General features: G+C 41.9%; 1 protein-coding gene across 1 annotated transcript in view; it reads left to right on the top strand.

Annotated features, from left to right (window-relative positions):
• STUM (stum, mechanosensory transduction mediator homolog) overlaps positions 1 to 16,712 on the top strand; it is a 107,868-nt gene that overhangs the window by 65,550 nt on the left and 25,606 nt on the right. The gene's annotated exons all lie outside the window — the stretch shown is intronic.

Raw genomic sequence — 16,712 nt, 5'->3', positions numbered from 1 at the left:
ATTTGAACTTGACCTAACTCACATTTATATAGTTCTTTAAAGGTTACAAAGAACATTTTTTCAAAACATCCCTATGAAATAGGTAGCAGAATTATCATTATCTTCATTTTATAGAGGAGAGAGAACTGAGGCTCAGAGATGTTCAGTGATTTGCCCTGGGCCACGAAGACCTAGGACTCAAAATCAGGTCTTGATGATTCTAACATTAGTATTCTTTCCACCACTTTAGATGTCTAATCAGCATGGGAAGAGAAGAAACATTTCAGATAAGGGGAATAGCAAAGAAGTAGAAAAACTTGAACCATGTTTAGAATATATAGATCTAGGATTCATTTTCATAGAGATGACTGTTGAAGTCACAGGGCAAGATGAGATGACCAAGGACATGGTATATAATAATAATAATAGCTTGTAGTTATATGGCATTAAAAGATTTGTAGGACATTTTACAAATATGATTTCATTTTCACCTCACAACAGCTCTATTTCTATTCCTATTTTAAAATAAGAAAACCAAGGCAGCCTGTCAAAGTCAAACAGCTAGTAGGCATCTGCGGCTGGATTTGAGCTTGGGACTTCATTAGTCCAGGATCAGCACTCTCTCCACCCAACTGAGCCACCCAACTGCCTAGGATAAAGAGAAGGCTGGAAATGGAGGCAGCAGAAGGAAAATGATCAGACAAATGGCACAAAAAGGGAGTGGTCAAAAGGGTCAAAGGAGAATAAGGAGAATGCAGCACATGGAAGACAAAGGAAGGGGTAGCAAACACCATCACATGTAGCAGAGCAGCCAAAGAAAAGCATTAAGTAAAACCTGTGGAGTTTGGGGTTAAGGTGACCTTTGAGAGACCAGCTTTAGTAGAATAGTGGAATGACAATCAGGTTACAAAGGACTGAGGGTGAAGTAGGAGGTGAGGAAGCAGGAGCATCAAATATTGACTGCTTGGCACAGATCGGGCCCTCATTGGGCGGACATGATTAAAAGCAGGTCCCAGGGGAGCAAATCCAAATCTCAAGAATATTTCTGCAGGTGTGTTGACCAAATCCTTAAGTCTGTTTATTGGATTGTATCTTTGTGATAACCATGAGGACTATTTACTTTTTTATGTTAAAACCGAAAGTTTACTTTATTATCCAAACAAGCTTAAGCACTTGTCTTTCAGTGTCTAACTTCATGACCCCATTTGGGGTTTTCTGGGCAGAGATAATGTAGTGGTTTGCTGTTTCCATCTCTAGCTCATTTTACAGATGAGGAAGCTGAGTCAAACAGAGTTAAATGACTTGCCCAGGGTCACACAGCTACCAAGTATCTGAGGCCAGATTTGAACTCAAGGAGATGAGTCTTTCTCACTTCAGAACTCTATCCATTATGACTCCTAGCTGCATTGAAACCATTCGTATTGTCTTCAACTTCTCATTGATTTCCTACTGTGAATTTCTGGGAGCCTTCTCCACTGATATTTCTTCCTATCCCACCTGACGTCCATTTTAGCAGCCAATTTAGCAATTTTACCAGGGTGTTTTCTTTCTCCACCTCCATCTGCAGTCTAAGGGTTTAATAGGATGGACAAGTCTTCAGCCAAACATATCCTTCCCAGTCCTCATGAAATGTTCTCAGTCACTCTGTCCCTGGCCAGGAGCCCATAATTTTTAAGCTATGGTCCAGAAAAATAAATCTCATCCTCTGACACCATCTACAGAACCAGCTGTTCATTTAGCATTGCATTTCTTTTCCAAAGTCTTGACCTTCAGTGGGAAAAAGAGATGAAAATACCACCTGTGCTCTTCTCGCTCCCCAAATCTTTCAATTTCCTTCCCAGGATTTGATGGGCCCTACAGATTCTTTCCACATCTCTCCTGACAATATCCATACATTACGGCTTAGAAATTAGTAGCTGTTTCAGACAAGATGTCCATTGTCTTTGGATACATGCTCTAGGAAGATAGCATACCTCTTGAATAGCCATTCCAGGTATCTGTACCCTTCAGCAGGCAGTCACTGGCCATCACAATAAAGAATTTTTTCTTTGTGATAGTAGCACCTTCTAGCTAAGACAGTTGTCTCTGCAACCACAGGGTTGGTGAATGGTTAACTACATGGTTAATAGGGCAGCTAGGTGGCACAGTGGATAGAGCCCTGGGCCTGGAGTCAGGAAGACTCATCTTCCTGAGTTCAAATCTGGCATCAGACACATACTAGCTATGTGACCCTGGGCAAATCACTTAACCCTGTTTACCTCAGTTTCCTCATCTGTAAAAAATGAGCTGAAGAAAGAAATGAAAAACCACTCTATCATTTCCACCAAGAAAACCCCAAATGGAGTCACAAAGAGTCAGACACAACTGAAACAACTCAACAACCACATGGTTAATGTCTTTGCTCTCCATATTTTTTCCCCTTGAATTAGCCACTGTCTGGGGGCCAATAGAATTATCTCTGCCAGGAATTCAAGTCAAGTACCTACAAATTGTTAGAAAGGAGTAAATGATAACATCTCCAGATTTTGGCTTACCCTTAGCACCTCCCTTCCTCTCATACACGCTCTTGGTCACTGAATTCCAGTATTTTTGCAACAGTTGGGCCACCTCCATATTGACTGTATAATGTCTTCTCCCTTCTACTTTCTAAACGGTCTAATAGGCCACTGAAAGACATCAGATTTTGATCAAGGCAGTACCCAATCTAGATTCCAAGGAACTAACAATGAAATAGTGAAACATACCTCCCTTCTCTTGGCAGAGAGGCAGTGGCCTGAAGGTCCAGAATGGGGCATACATTGTCAGACATAGGCTATCTTTGGTTTGTTTTATTTAGTATATCTCTAATCAGAAGGGAGCGTTCTACTTGGGGTAGGGGCATTAGGTAATAATGGCAGCCTTTTTAAAAGCATCAGTAAAAATTTCTTCTTAAAAAGAAGACAATTCGTAATAAATGGTAGCCTTGAAGCACAACAGAGCTAACAAAAAGCATTAAACGCCCAGGTGTAGAGACAGTAACATGAGGAGGAAAACTGTCTCAAGCTCCGTTCTTGCTAGGCCCAGGTGGAAAACTGCCATGGGTACTAGAAGCACAGACACAGGGCCTCCCTGATGGGGATTATGCCAGGAAGGAGCAGGTATGTCTGCCAGTCCTATGGGGAGGCCATCTGCCAGACGGGAAGCACCTGGGCACCCTGCCTCAACACAGCGTTTGACTCAATCTCTTCACTCCTCCCCGGTGGCAAGACTCCAGTCCTGGGGGGAAGCTGGGTCACAGGCTTGTCTTAGGTTGCTTCCTTTCTTCTCTCTTTGTTGCATAAACATCTAAGTGAATTTCATACTGACTCCAAAAATCCCCCCGGGGATTAGAGTCTCTGGCTTCTGAACAAGAAGGAACAGCTTTCTTCCCTACATCTTCCTCTAAAAGCCTGTACGAATCATCCACTTCAGTTTGTAGTCCCCATCTGGCCAAAGCTAGGACTTGCAAAATGAGATGAGTGGGATATAGTATGACTGGAGTCCCTTCTGGCCACCAGAGACCCCAATAGGACCGGAATTAACTTGTTAATTTCAGGTATCATTTCCTTACCTCACATGATTGTTCATTGTTCACTTGCTTGTGTGGATTCCAGAAAGACTTGGACCCAATAACAGAAAGCCTGCTTCAGCTCTCCCCCTATCATCCTATCTCGTATTAATAATAGCTACCATTTGTTTATACAGTCTTTTAAGGTTTACAAAAATACTTTATAAGTGTTATCTCATTTTAACCTCACAAAACCCTGGAGGGGGGGGAGGTGCTATCGTTGCCTCATTTAGCAGATGAGACCAAGGCAAATGGAATTTAAATGACTCACCCAGGGTCACACAGCTAATAAGTGACTAAGGCCATATTTGAACTCAGGACTTCCTGACTCCAGGTCCAATGTTCTGTCTACTGCATCACTGAGCACATTATAAAGCGTCATGTATGAAATAATGTAATGAGCATCAGATTTGTAACCAGAAGACTAGGATTCAGAGTCTACCCCTACTATTCACCTATCTATGTGACCTCGAGCAAATCACTAGACATTTAGGCCTCAGTTTCCTTATCTATAAAATGAGAGAGTTTAATTAGATGACTCCAATGTCACTGTCAGCTCTATAATCCCATGACACCAATTTCACTTTCAAAGAAGCCAGCTCACAACTCTTCGGCTTGTGTTTCTGGAATCACCCCTAGCATTCCTGGGTCTCCTACCACCCAGGACTCTTGTAGGAATAAGATCAACAAAAGCTCCCTCCCACCTCTTTCCCTTCCATCCGTACTCTAATGATACAACAACAAATTAATAGGTATTTTCATGGGGAATTTGATTTACTACAAAGCAATAGAAATAAACTGTAAAAATAAATGAGGCAGGGAGAGAAAGGAAAAGCCGTGAGAGCTTTTATAACTTAATTCTGGTCCTTAGGGCCAATTACAGTATGTACATTTGACCTACTCTTTTTAGCTCCTCTGTTTCCTACTTAGCCTTAGTCTTTATATTTATTCAATTCTAACTTTCTCACTGGGGCAGCTAGGTGATGCAGTGGATAGAGTACTGGGCTTAGAATCACAAAGACTGCCTCAGTGGCCTCATCTGTAAAATGAACTGGAGAAGGAAATAGCAAACCACTCCAGTATCTTTGCAAGGAACATCCCAAAATGGGGTTCCAGAGGGTAGGATGCAACCCCACAATGACAAAACTCACCATGGAATGCGCTCGCTAGACTACTGTACCTGGAATGTTTTCCAGCCATGGATGTTTTTTTTTTGTGGGGGGGGACTAGGCAATGGGGTTAAGTGACTTGCCCAAGGTCACAGCTAGTAAGTCTTAAGTATCTGAGACTGGATTTGAACTCAGGTCCTCCTGACTCCAGGGCTGGTGCTCTATCCACTGCAGCACCCCCTAGCTGCCCCACCAGCCATTGATTTTTAGGGGAATTTAGAGCTCTCCCAACTCAATCATTATATCAAGGATACCTCATCTTACCTACCAGCCATGGCTGAGGAAAGTTTGCAAACCAAAAAAGAAAAAGTCCCTTCAGCATGTTTTCTGGGAATGGACTGGCAGTGTTGGTGGTAAATGTTTAATCGGCTCTCCAAAAAAAAAAAGCATGCTGACACATGTAAGTTTAATTTACATTATCAACACTTTTTCCATCATTTTCTTTAGTTTAGACAATCAATAAAACAATAAATTAAATCCTGCTTTGTAGCATTTGTTGATTTCTGAGACGGAAATCCTCACCCTGAAAATTTAATCATCGGCTCTCTCAAGCCATCTCCAACACACCCCTGGCCTTCCAACGACACGCTGGCACTTGGAATCAGAGGTGGGATTTGAACCCAAGTCTTTTGACTCTAGAGTCAGTGCTCTTTCAACACTGTACCACATTCAAAACTGTACCACATTGTCTGCTAGATTATCTAGTCCACTCCTTCCCTATTTTACAGATGAGGCAAGGGATGCCCAGAGAGGTTGTGACTTGCCCAAGATCACACAGAAATGATAAACTCAAATATCATAGGATTAGAGGATCTATGTAGGACTGGACAGAACTTTAGAGATGATCTAGTTAGACTCGTTTCATTTTGCAAATGAGGAAACTAAGGCTTATAGTTTCTATTACTTGCCCAAGATCACCTAGATAGTAAATAACAGGGGCAAAAGAGTTAAACCCCAGTCTTCTTCCAGATCTAGAGTCAAGATTCAAACGCAGGTCCTCTGAAAATCCAATGTTTTTTCTACTCCATTCTGCTCTCTGGGTTTGTTTGCTGGTTTCCCCTTCTAACAAATAACAGAGATTTATTCAATGATTTTCAAGTTTACCGAGTCCTGTTGGCTCCAAGAGCAGGATTCAGGTCTGCGTCATTCCTCCCAGCTGCCCAAGTGGGCAGTAATAATGTCATCCAGCAGCATTCTGCTGAGAGGTGGGTGGGGGAAATAATCCCCCACAACCTCCCTGAGGGTCCTTAGGTTTGTCTGCAAGCACTAACTAGTCCCCTGGTGCTCTTTCACAGAGGAAGTTAGCTGTGTAATATTGTATTTCTTCTTGCAACATCTTGGACAGAGTTAGATGGGGTGGCCCATGGGACAGAGAGGCTTACCAGCCACCTAGGGAGGGCTTGAAGATATGGCTGATTGTGCCAAAGGTCCAGAATCACCAAAGATCCATTTTATACCCGTTCAGGTGTAGGAGGTAGCATTTGTAAGAGGAGAAATGGACGTTGTTGGAAGTCTAGAAGGTGCTGGTCCCTTAGCAGCTGCTCAGAGAACACTTGCTGTTCAATTAGTTGACTGATTAGTTAGTTGGTTTTACCAATGACTCCTAATGTCCAGCCCAGGGCCCTTTAGACTCAAAAATTCATTTTGAGATATGGGACCATTTTCCAGATTCTAGAGAGTGGTGGGAACAGAGTCCTAGCTCTGCCATTACTAAGTCACTTAACCACTCTGAGTTTATCTCCTCATCTGTAAAGGGCACCACCAACCTCCTGGAGATGTTGGGAGGAAAGGGCTTGAGCATTATACCAATGTCAGTGGTTATAACGATGGCATAAAACTTGCACTATTGAATACACTATGAAGCCCTTCTTGACTGCTGGGCATCTCTTAAAATGGCACTGTCATATACATACATACACCACGTGTGTATATACATATATGTATATATACATATGTGTATGTATATATGTGTGTGTGTGTATGTACATGTGTGTGTGTATGCTTATGACGGAGGGACCAGCCAACGAGGGCCCAGTCTTCAGAAGGTACATTAAGTGTTCTGTAACCATTTCCTACCTACTTCCTGGAGGGTGAAGGATGCACCTTTTGTTTGGCTACTGAGCCTTCACTAACAGTGTTTCTAAATGGCTCCAAGAGAGAAACTCTCTCTTTCCTTTGGGGCATGAAGATGATTCTCTGAGTTCTTGAGGGCTAGAAGGGGGTGGGAGTGCCCTTCCCACCGGCAGTGAATATATGGCCTCCTGGGCCAGCCTGTGTCTGGGACAGGGCTGCTCCTATTGGTGTACTCTTTCCCTTGACTCTTCACTACGCCCTGTACCAAAGGAAAGAAAACACCAAGAGGGGGCACAAGCTAGCCCAGGACTCCATGTTCTCCCCATCCAGCCTGGTGAGGGGAAGGAAGCTGCTCCTCCCTTCCCCCACCCTCCAGAACTCAGTGCCTTATGGCCAGCAGTAAGCAAAGAGAGAGTTTCTCCATCGTAGCCTTTTGTATGTATTCCATTCCACCCAAGCAGCCAGCCAAAATGCCTCTGTTCACTACACATTAAGTGGAGAGGTGATAGTCACAGAATACCCCCACATGCTCAGAAGACTAGTGTTTCACTCACTGGACACTTCCCCCCCTTCCCCTCACATACTTCTATATCTGTATATTGTTTCCTTGAATAGAAGGACCATTTCACTTTACTCTTTGTACCCCCAGTATCTAGCACTGGGCCTGGCACATCGTAGGTACTTAGCAAATGGTTGTTTTTCTTTCTTTTTTTTTTCCAGGCAATTGGGGTTAAGTGACTTGCCCAAGGTCACACAGCTAGTAAGTGTCAAGTGTTTGATCTGAGACAGGATTTGAACTCAGGTCCTCTTGACTTCAGGGCCGGTGCTCTATCAGTACGCCATCTAGCTGCCCCTTGCAAATGGTTGTTGATTGATTGAATGATTGCTTGGCTAGCTAATTCTGGGATTCATTGTCAGCCCAAGAGCTTTCCTATTCTCCTGGGACATCAGCAATGTTCCAACAAGGCAGGATGCATCTTTGAGCTCCCGTCCCCTGGGTTTTTAATTCCGGTCTCCACATTAATGGAGTATTATTCAGGTGCTCATTTCCCTTACTTTGTAAATCCTCCCAGACTGTTTCTTAAGGCTGTCAGATGCTCTTGGAAATCCACAGGAAACAGAAGCTGACTTTTTCCAAGAAGGAGAAAATAACCATCACTGTCTCTGTCTGCCTGACTACCTGTCTGCGCCTTGAGAAAAAGGTCATGTTGGTGGGAAGACTTGTCTGAATAGGAGCTGAATGAAGTGAATCAGAACCAAGAGAATAAGACACACAATGATTAGGGGAATGGGAATAAGCATGAATTAAACACCTACTACATGCCAGGCATTGTACTATGTGCTTTACAATCATTTCTCATTTGATCCTTCACAACAACCCTGGGAGGTAGGTGCTATTATGATCCTCATTTTATAGTTGAGGAAACTGGGGCAAACAGAAATTCAGTACCTTGACCAGGGTCATACAGCTAGTAAGTGTCTGAGGCAGGATTTGAACTCAGATCTTCCTGACTCTAAGCCCAAAGCTTTATCCTTTTCACTACCTAGCTGCCTCCATGATAGTGACTACAATTGACATAGGTGAAAACAACAATGAAAGGCTACAAAATCCAGATGTATTGCAAAGACCAACTTTGCTCCTGATGGACTGATGAAGGAATCTGATCTCTTCCACTTTTTTCCGGGGAATGAAGTGGATCATAGCGATGAAATGCTGAATTCACTGGCACACTATATTTATTTGCTCCAGGGAAGGTTCAGTGGAGTAGGGGTGGGGCTGTTTGTTATTTGTCTTTTGTTCTCAAAGACCACCAATAACATCAGCGAGGTGGTGCCATGACATTCAAGTGAACTGGATTTAAGCAAGGGAGGGCTGTGCAACATCACCAGCCTCACTTTCTCCTCCAGAGCCTTCTGGGTCCAGTGCCAAGATATAGATCGGGATGACTGGAGATGGCCCTGGATGCAGTGGTGGGGTGAAGGTGGGAGGTGGAGCGGTATAGTTCATTGGTTTAAGACCAGGGTGTTAAAAAAAAAAAGACCAACAAAAGCCATTTTTTTTAAAGACCATATTGAGCAGGGAATCCAAACCAGAAAATCAATCCGGCCTTAGCTGGTCTCTCTGCATTTCCTCAGAAGGAGCGTTCAGCCCCACCCCTGTCATTCTAAGGGAACCTATAATCCTTGATAGCTAAGTCTGTCACCTGGAACACAGAGCTGGGGGAAAGAAAAAGTCCCCTGTTTTGACTGTTCTATTCAGGCTTAATATCCAAGGTCACCCCCAAACTCCTCCCCTCCCATCTTTGCTGTTTCTGGTGTTCACTGAGTATGAAAGGGCTTTTCAGACCCATTCATTGAAATCTTTTGATGAGAGTAAGATCCTGGTACCCATGAATATAGAGTGATAGAACAGTGGAGCTGGAAGCGATCCTGAGGAAAGAGTGTTAGATTTTGAGCATCCCAGCCCCCATTACTTACTAGGTGGGTGACCTTGGGCAAGTCAGTTAACCCCTATGGACCCTACTTTCCCTATCTATAAAAGAAAGGATTGGAATTGACGATCCCTAAAGTCCTTTCCAACTCCAAATCTATAATCTCATCCGATTTTCTTGTCTTTGTTGTTGTTCAGTTCAGTTGTTTCAATTATACCCAACTCTTCATTACCCCATTTGGGGTTTTCTTGGCAATGGTATGGGAGTGGTTTGCCATTTCCTTCTGCAGCTTGTTATACAGATGAAGAAACTGAGGCAAACAGGGTTAAGTGACTTTGACCCAGGGTCACACAAGCTAGTAAATGTCTAAGGCTGGATTTGAACCCAGGTCCTCCTGATTCTAGGGCTGGCGCTCCATCTACTGCACCACTTAGTTGCCCCTTGTCTTACAGCTGACAGAACCGAGGCCCAGAGAAGGTTAACTGGTATAGCCTTAATAACGCAGTTTAAATAGCAAAGCGGGGATGTAGGCAACGTGTACTTGAAGGGAGACGATTGATTAATGAGCAAAGGGAGGGTTGGATGCAAGGCCCAGAGCCATTAAAATTAATTACCACCAACAACCAGCCTATCCATTCAGGTAAAATAATCAGTCCAATGTCCCACTGGAAGAACTGAGAATTGTTTTCTTTTCCTGGAGAAAGGCAGACCTGCTTTCATTTGCAGATGCCTCTTGCCTTCATCCCATTAACTTTTTTTCTCTCAACCCAATGTCAGGGGATGAAGCTTCTCTTCTGGGAAAAGGAAACAATAAAAAAATGACCATCAGACCTGAAGATGGCAGGATAGGATGGGCAGTTTGGCTGAGTCACACGCCTTTCAAACCCAAACTCATACCTCTTCTGTCAGAGGACTCCCAGCTCAGCTTTTCTCTCCTGGGACTCCTGGGGTCTGAGCTTATCTTCTTACCTTCTGAGTCATTACCTTTGTGTACAACCCACTGTTGGACTTTTGAAGATCTTCATGACCTCACTCCTTCCTAATTTTTCAGTCTTACTCTCCTCCATACTCTGTCTACACTGGCCTATTTAGAAGGACGGAAACAAGAATATTAAGTGCCTCCTATGTGCCAGGTACTGTACTAAGCATTTTACAAATATTATCGGATTTGATTTTCATAACAACCCTATGAGATATTATTATGCAGTCAAGGAAACTGAGGCAGACAGAGGTTAAATGATTTGTCCAGGGTCACACAGCTTTTGTTGTTGTTGTTCAGTTGTTTCCATTGCATCTAACTCTTTGTGACCCCATTTGGGATTTTCTTGGCAAAGATACCAGAGAGGTTCGCCATTTCCTTCTCCAGCTCATTTTACAGGTGAGGAAACTGAGGCAGAGTTAAATGACTTGCCCAAGGTCACACAGCTAGGAAGTGTCTGAGGCCCAATTTGAACTCGGGTCTTCCTGACTCCAGGCCTGGCACTCTATCCACTATGACACATATTGGAGACTTAATGCCAATACTGGTCAATATCTAGAGTCCTGGATTTCCAGTCAAGACTATGTCAGCTCAAATGGCATCTACTGTTATTTCACCTGTCAGCCTCAGTTGTCTCTTTTGTAAAATTGAACTAATAACCTCCTCTACCTGCCATGGATATTGTGGGAAAAGATCTTGGTAAATTTTAAAGTGTTATAGAAATATATACCATTTTTAGTATTAGCTCAAAAACAGTACATAAGAAGCCCTTGGCAACTTTTTTATCCTAGGCAGTCAGGCCTTGATAATTCAGAACTAATTAATTGGTGAGGGAAACCATCAGAATTCGTGGAAAGTCAGAGTTCTATCACACTTTAGAAGACATGCAGTTTTATTATTTTCAAGCACATTGTCCCTCATTACTGAACTATTAACAGCTAGAGGTCAGGATGGCTCTGCTTTAACGAATAGCTGAGACATTTAAAATTACGAGCATCCACATGAAAGGAAACAATTAATGTGTTCAAATCCTTCAAATCTGTTGTCTCTTTGTAGGTTAAAGTAATTACTAACGCTGTTAATTTGCTTAATAAACCCTTCCTCCATAGATAATGTAGTGCCAAACTTCAGCCTGAGTAAAATGCTAACAAATGCCAAACATCTGAGATAGAAATGACCGTGCATGTGTGATATCCCTGAGAGGCAGTAGTGGCTAGAGTGCAGGTCCTGGAGTCGGGAAGCCCTAGGTTCAAATTCTGCCTCCCTGGACTTCAGTTCCTCATCTGTAAAATGGGCTCATTAGAGTTCCCTTCCAGCTCTAAATCGATGATCTTTTGCTGTTCTTTTCATGTGTCCCTCCAAACTAGATTCTAAGCTCCTTGAGAACATGAGCGTCTTAATTTACTTCTGTGTAGCACCTACAAAAATTTAGTGTGTTGATTGTCTCCAATTTATCTTGTATGTAGATTGTTTGCATACAGTATTGTCCCTCCCCATCCCCCATTAAATTGTGAGCTACTTGAAAGAAGAGACTGTCTTCTGTCTTTTCTTTTTTTAAATTCTCCAGCATTTAGCACAGTGCCTGGCATTATAGTTGAGGTTTATAGTAAAGGTTTTTTTGGGGGGGAGTTTGAGTCAATCAGGGTTAAGTGACTTGCCCAGGGTCACACAGCTAGTAAGTGTCAAGTGTTCGGTCTGAGGTCACATTTGAACTCAGGTCCTCCTGACTTCAGGGCCGGTGCCCTATCCACTGCGCCACCTAGCTTCCCCCTTAAATAACTGCTTTTTATAACTGAATAAAAGTATTAGGGTGTACACTCATCCTCTGCAGGCTCACTTAAAGCATTCCTGACATAACTCTAGGAGCAGACAGGACAGCAGAGATAATATACACCTTGTCCTATTTTCTCATGATTTTGATCTCTTTGGACAAGTCACTATATTTTCAAAGCTCCTCATTCCACGTAGCTTGCATAACATGAGTCTCTGAGATGGTGTCATCTATTTAAAATATTGTTCTTCAGTTTTTATGAGTCAATGTTGAGTTTGGGAAATTGCAGGTAACGGTTCAGTCTGTGATCATGGTGAGAGATTCCAGGACAGCTTAGTTTGTGGCATTCTGCAGGATATTTTGAGGTCTGTATTTCCAGTGTGAGAATTTGTCATCTGTCACTCCAGGAAAGAGAGAGAACTTCTGATACAGAATTCTAGCCACCGAGTCATGTCTTGCTAGGTATTCGTAGGTGCTAAGTTTATGCAGCACACCAACTTAATCGTTCTTCCCTTTTTCAGAAATTCATTATGCCCCCTCAGAGAGAAGGGAAGGGGGAGGGGAACTAAACGTATGATTGCATTGGTATTAGGAACTCAGAATAAGCAAATTCCCTCCACTAATGCAGATCTCGACTTTCTCTGCACATGCTGCTCCTGAAAACACCGAGAGGGCAGCTAGGTGGCACAGTAGATAGATTGTTGGGCCTGGAGTCAGTAAGACTCGAGTTCAAATCTAGCCTCAGATACTTACTAGCTGTGTGACGCTCGGCAAGTCACTTACCCCTGTTTGCCTCAGTTTCCTCATCTGTAAAATGAGCCGGAGAAGGAAATGGCAAACAACCCCAATATCTTTGCCAAGAAAACCCCAAATGGGGTCATGGAGGTTAGGATGTGACTGAAAAATTATTCAATAATAACAAAACACTGAGAAGCTAAGAAATAGGGTCACATAGCCCGTATATGTCTAGGATAGAGCTTAAATCCATATTTTCTTGACGACAAGGGGTGAAGGCTTCCCAAAAAGTCTTACAAAAATTACTTTTGCTTGAAGAGTATGCATTTTTGCCTTTATAAAATAGACACCAAACTTAGAGGAAAAGAAGAATGGGGCATGTGTGTGTGTGTGTGTGTGTGTGTGTGTGTGTGTGTGTGTGTGTCTCCTCAGCTTCCACCAGGCTAGGAGAGCTTCATCAACATGAGGCAGCAGCAGAAGGGTCGTGGTCCTGTGCCATCCTTAAGTCTCTAGGTTATTTGGTCAAGGCAAGACAGGTCAAGAAACATTTCTTAAGTACGTACTATGTGACAGACAGTGTGCTGAGCATTGTGAATACAAATACAAGCAAAAAGAAAGTCTCTGTCCTCAAAGAGCTTACATTATAATGGGAGCTAGACAAGACATAAAAGGAAGATGAAAAGGGGTCGTGGTCCTTGTTCTGGGACAGGTTGGACAAAATCCAGAGAGTCAGAACAGGCCATGCCTGGCCTTCGCTGTAACCACACCAGCCTCTAGCAAGAATGTTTACTAGGAAGAAGCATGAGGAGGACAGACTTGGGTTTTAGGCCTCTCCAGCTGATTCATTATTCCCACCTGTTCCCCGTAACTGGCCCAGGGAATGTTGCCTTCAGGCCCAGAGGGGTGAAGATCTTACTCGCGGTGACATAGTTAATAAAAGGCAGAACAGGGAATCCAACCCAGGTCTCCTGACTCCAAACCTACTTCTCTTTCTTTCCTCTCAATCAACAGATAAAAAATACAGTTTCTTGTTTTTACCTGCAAATAGGCTGAAACATCTTTGGAGTGGTGGAAAGGATGTTGGCATGTCAAAAGACATGGATTCAAGGTCTAGTTCTGACAATTCACCTCTGAGCTTCAATTTCTTCTTCTATAAAATGAGGGGATTGTACTAGGTCATCTCAAAACTTCTTTCTAGCTTTCTGGTTCTGTGATGAATATTTCTTATTAGAAATAAGAAATGTATAAGGAAAGCCTGCTAAGAAAAATTGGCTTTAAGAATCCCTTAAAGTGCTTAAAAATGGGCAAAATTAAAACTAAACATGTCATGATGCAGATAAAAGAAAAAAGAAAACGTTAATAAGGAAGTAAAAATCTTTAGTGAGGGCTAAAATGATCTAATTATATATGGTAATTTGTTAATAATGGCATATAAAGTACTTTCAAGTTCGTAACGGGCCTTACATAGATTATCTCATTTGATCTTCACAACAACCCAATGAGATATATGTAATAATTATCTCCATTTTACAGATGAGGAAAGCAAGGCTTAGGGAAGTTAAATAACTTGCCCATGGTCGCACAGCTAGTAAGTGTCTGAAACAGGATTTAAACTTGAACTTTCTTGGCTCCAAGGCTTGGAACACTAGCATTTATATAGAGCTTTAAGGTTTGCAAAGCACTTTAGAAATATTATTCATTTGATCCTCACAACAGCCCTAGGAGGTAGGTACTATTATTATTCTCATTTTACAAATGAGAAAACTGAGGTAAACAGATTAAGTGACTAGTCCAGGGTCACACAGTTAGTACATGTCTGAGGCTAGATTTGAACTCATCTTTCTGAACCCAGGCCCAGTGCTCTGTCCACGCACCAAATGTGTCTTTACTGGTATGAGAACTCTTTCCATGCTGTCTTATCCCTTGTGACTCTTGTCCGTACTTTAGGGGTTCCACCCAATATACTGAGAACTTTTCTCTGGATCATTTAGCATTGGTGCACAAGGGCTGCCCACTGGTCATCCCTCACTTACGTTATGTGACTGGCTCACATTTCCCAGTAATACATTCCTTGATTAATAGAGTTTATGCTATTTTTCCTGTTCTTCATTATTGTTACTAACATGTTACAGCCAAAACACACCCACCATCAGTTTCTCCATCACTGCTTGAATGACATGCAACTTTAGTCCTTCAGATTGTATTATTCTGTGCTGTAGAGGTATATTGATATTTTAAAAATATGGCTGCTTGTTTTAGGTAGGGTTGGGGTCGTTAAAAGTATTGTGCAATTTCTCAAATGTGATTCAGACTGCTTTTATTTCCCCCTTTACCATGTTGGAAATGCTAGAAATTGGATAAGACTTTTTATATTAGAAATACAAATTTTAATAATAAATGTGTTACTAGGTGAACTGGTCTTTAGACTGACTTTAAGGAATTAACCTAGACTTAGCTGACAATGACAATGGGGAAGGTGTCTCACCCAGTTCTTGCTTTACATAAGTAGTCCCTTGGACCTCTACATAAAGTGATTTTTATGTAATTCGAGTTTGCCCCTACCCACCCACTTTACTTAGCCCACATAACAAAAGCATATACAAAATAATACCTTTATGCAAGTCATAAAAGGTACTAAAATGCAGACATATTAAATACTGTACCATGATAATAAACAGAAAATGAAAGGTAAAGTTAATGATAAAGTATGCACAGCACTGTACAGTAAAGTTAACATAGGTATACAGTACGTTGCCCCTTCCACTGCCCCTCACCTCTGTCACTGGTGATTGGCCGTACAACTTTTTTTATGAAGCTATCTAGAGACATTCGGATAGCTGCTCCCTTTTTTCCTTGTATATCTGACTACAGCAAGCAATGTTATCCTCAACCAGTCTTTGAACTTTTAAAAATCTTGAATTATTTGGATCCATCTTTTCAATACAAGGAAAAAGTTCACCCAAATGATAAAATGCTTCTGCCGGCTGTTTTGTTGTGTACCTTTTTCTTCAGCCTCGGGTCTCGAAGCTTCCTTTTCTTCTTCTGCAATCTTTGCAGCTAGCAGCTCAATCAGGCAGTTCTCCCTGAGATTCTGTCCTCCATATCATCCTCATCCACTTCTTGTGCAGATTTTACAATCTTGTTACTTAACTGTGGCACACTTTTTTCCAAACTCTCTTCATACATGTTTCTACTACATCTTCCCAATATTACCTTAGCAATATTCCAGATTGCATGGTAAATATTCTAGGCTTTCAAAAATCATTGGATGTCAAGTCCTTATCTGTATCCAAAGCTGCAATTGCCTGGGCAACTGTAGTAGGTAAATAATTTGCCTTGAAATTTGGAATCGCTCCCTGATTCATAGGTTTTAATAATGAGGTAGTATTCCAGGCAAGGTGGACCACTTTTACATTTTCATTAGAATCATCCAAAGGGGGAGGGTGACCTGGGGCATGATCCAAAATAAGTAGAATCTTGAAAGGAATGTCATTATCTTTACAAAACTTCTTGAGACTTCAGGAATGAAGCAGTATATAAACCATTATTCAAAGATGATAAGGGTTATCTATGCCTTAGGGTTAGGGGAAATAATGCAAAGTGTTGCTTTGCTGATTCTTTGCCATGCTCAGGGATTTTCTGAGTGGTGCACAAGAACAGGTTTTAATTTGCAAGTCCCAGATGCACTCCTCCAAGCAGAAGAGTAACTCTATTTTTCGAAGCTTTATGCCCTGGCATAGTTTTTTCCTCCACTGAGATGTAGGTTTGCGATGCCATTCTTTGATAAAATAGGCCAGTTTCACCTACATTAAAGATTTGTTCTTGCAAGTAGGGACCTTCTCTTATTTTTATCTATTTATTATTATTATTTGCAATGAAGCTTCAATATCTTCACTATTAACCTCTCTTGACATTTGCAAATTTTAAAATCAGAATTGGAATGTGGATTTCTTTCAGAATTCTTTAGGTAAAGTCAAATTTACATAAT

This window comes from Phascolarctos cinereus, unplaced genomic scaffold (assembly GCF_003287225.1).
Source record: "Phascolarctos cinereus isolate Bilbo 61053 unplaced genomic scaffold, phaCin_HiC Scaffold_5;HRSCAF=322, whole genome shotgun sequence".
Taxonomy (NCBI): domain Eukaryota; kingdom Metazoa; phylum Chordata; class Mammalia; order Diprotodontia; family Phascolarctidae; genus Phascolarctos; species Phascolarctos cinereus.
This window is presented reverse-complemented; position numbering and strand designations above follow the sequence as displayed.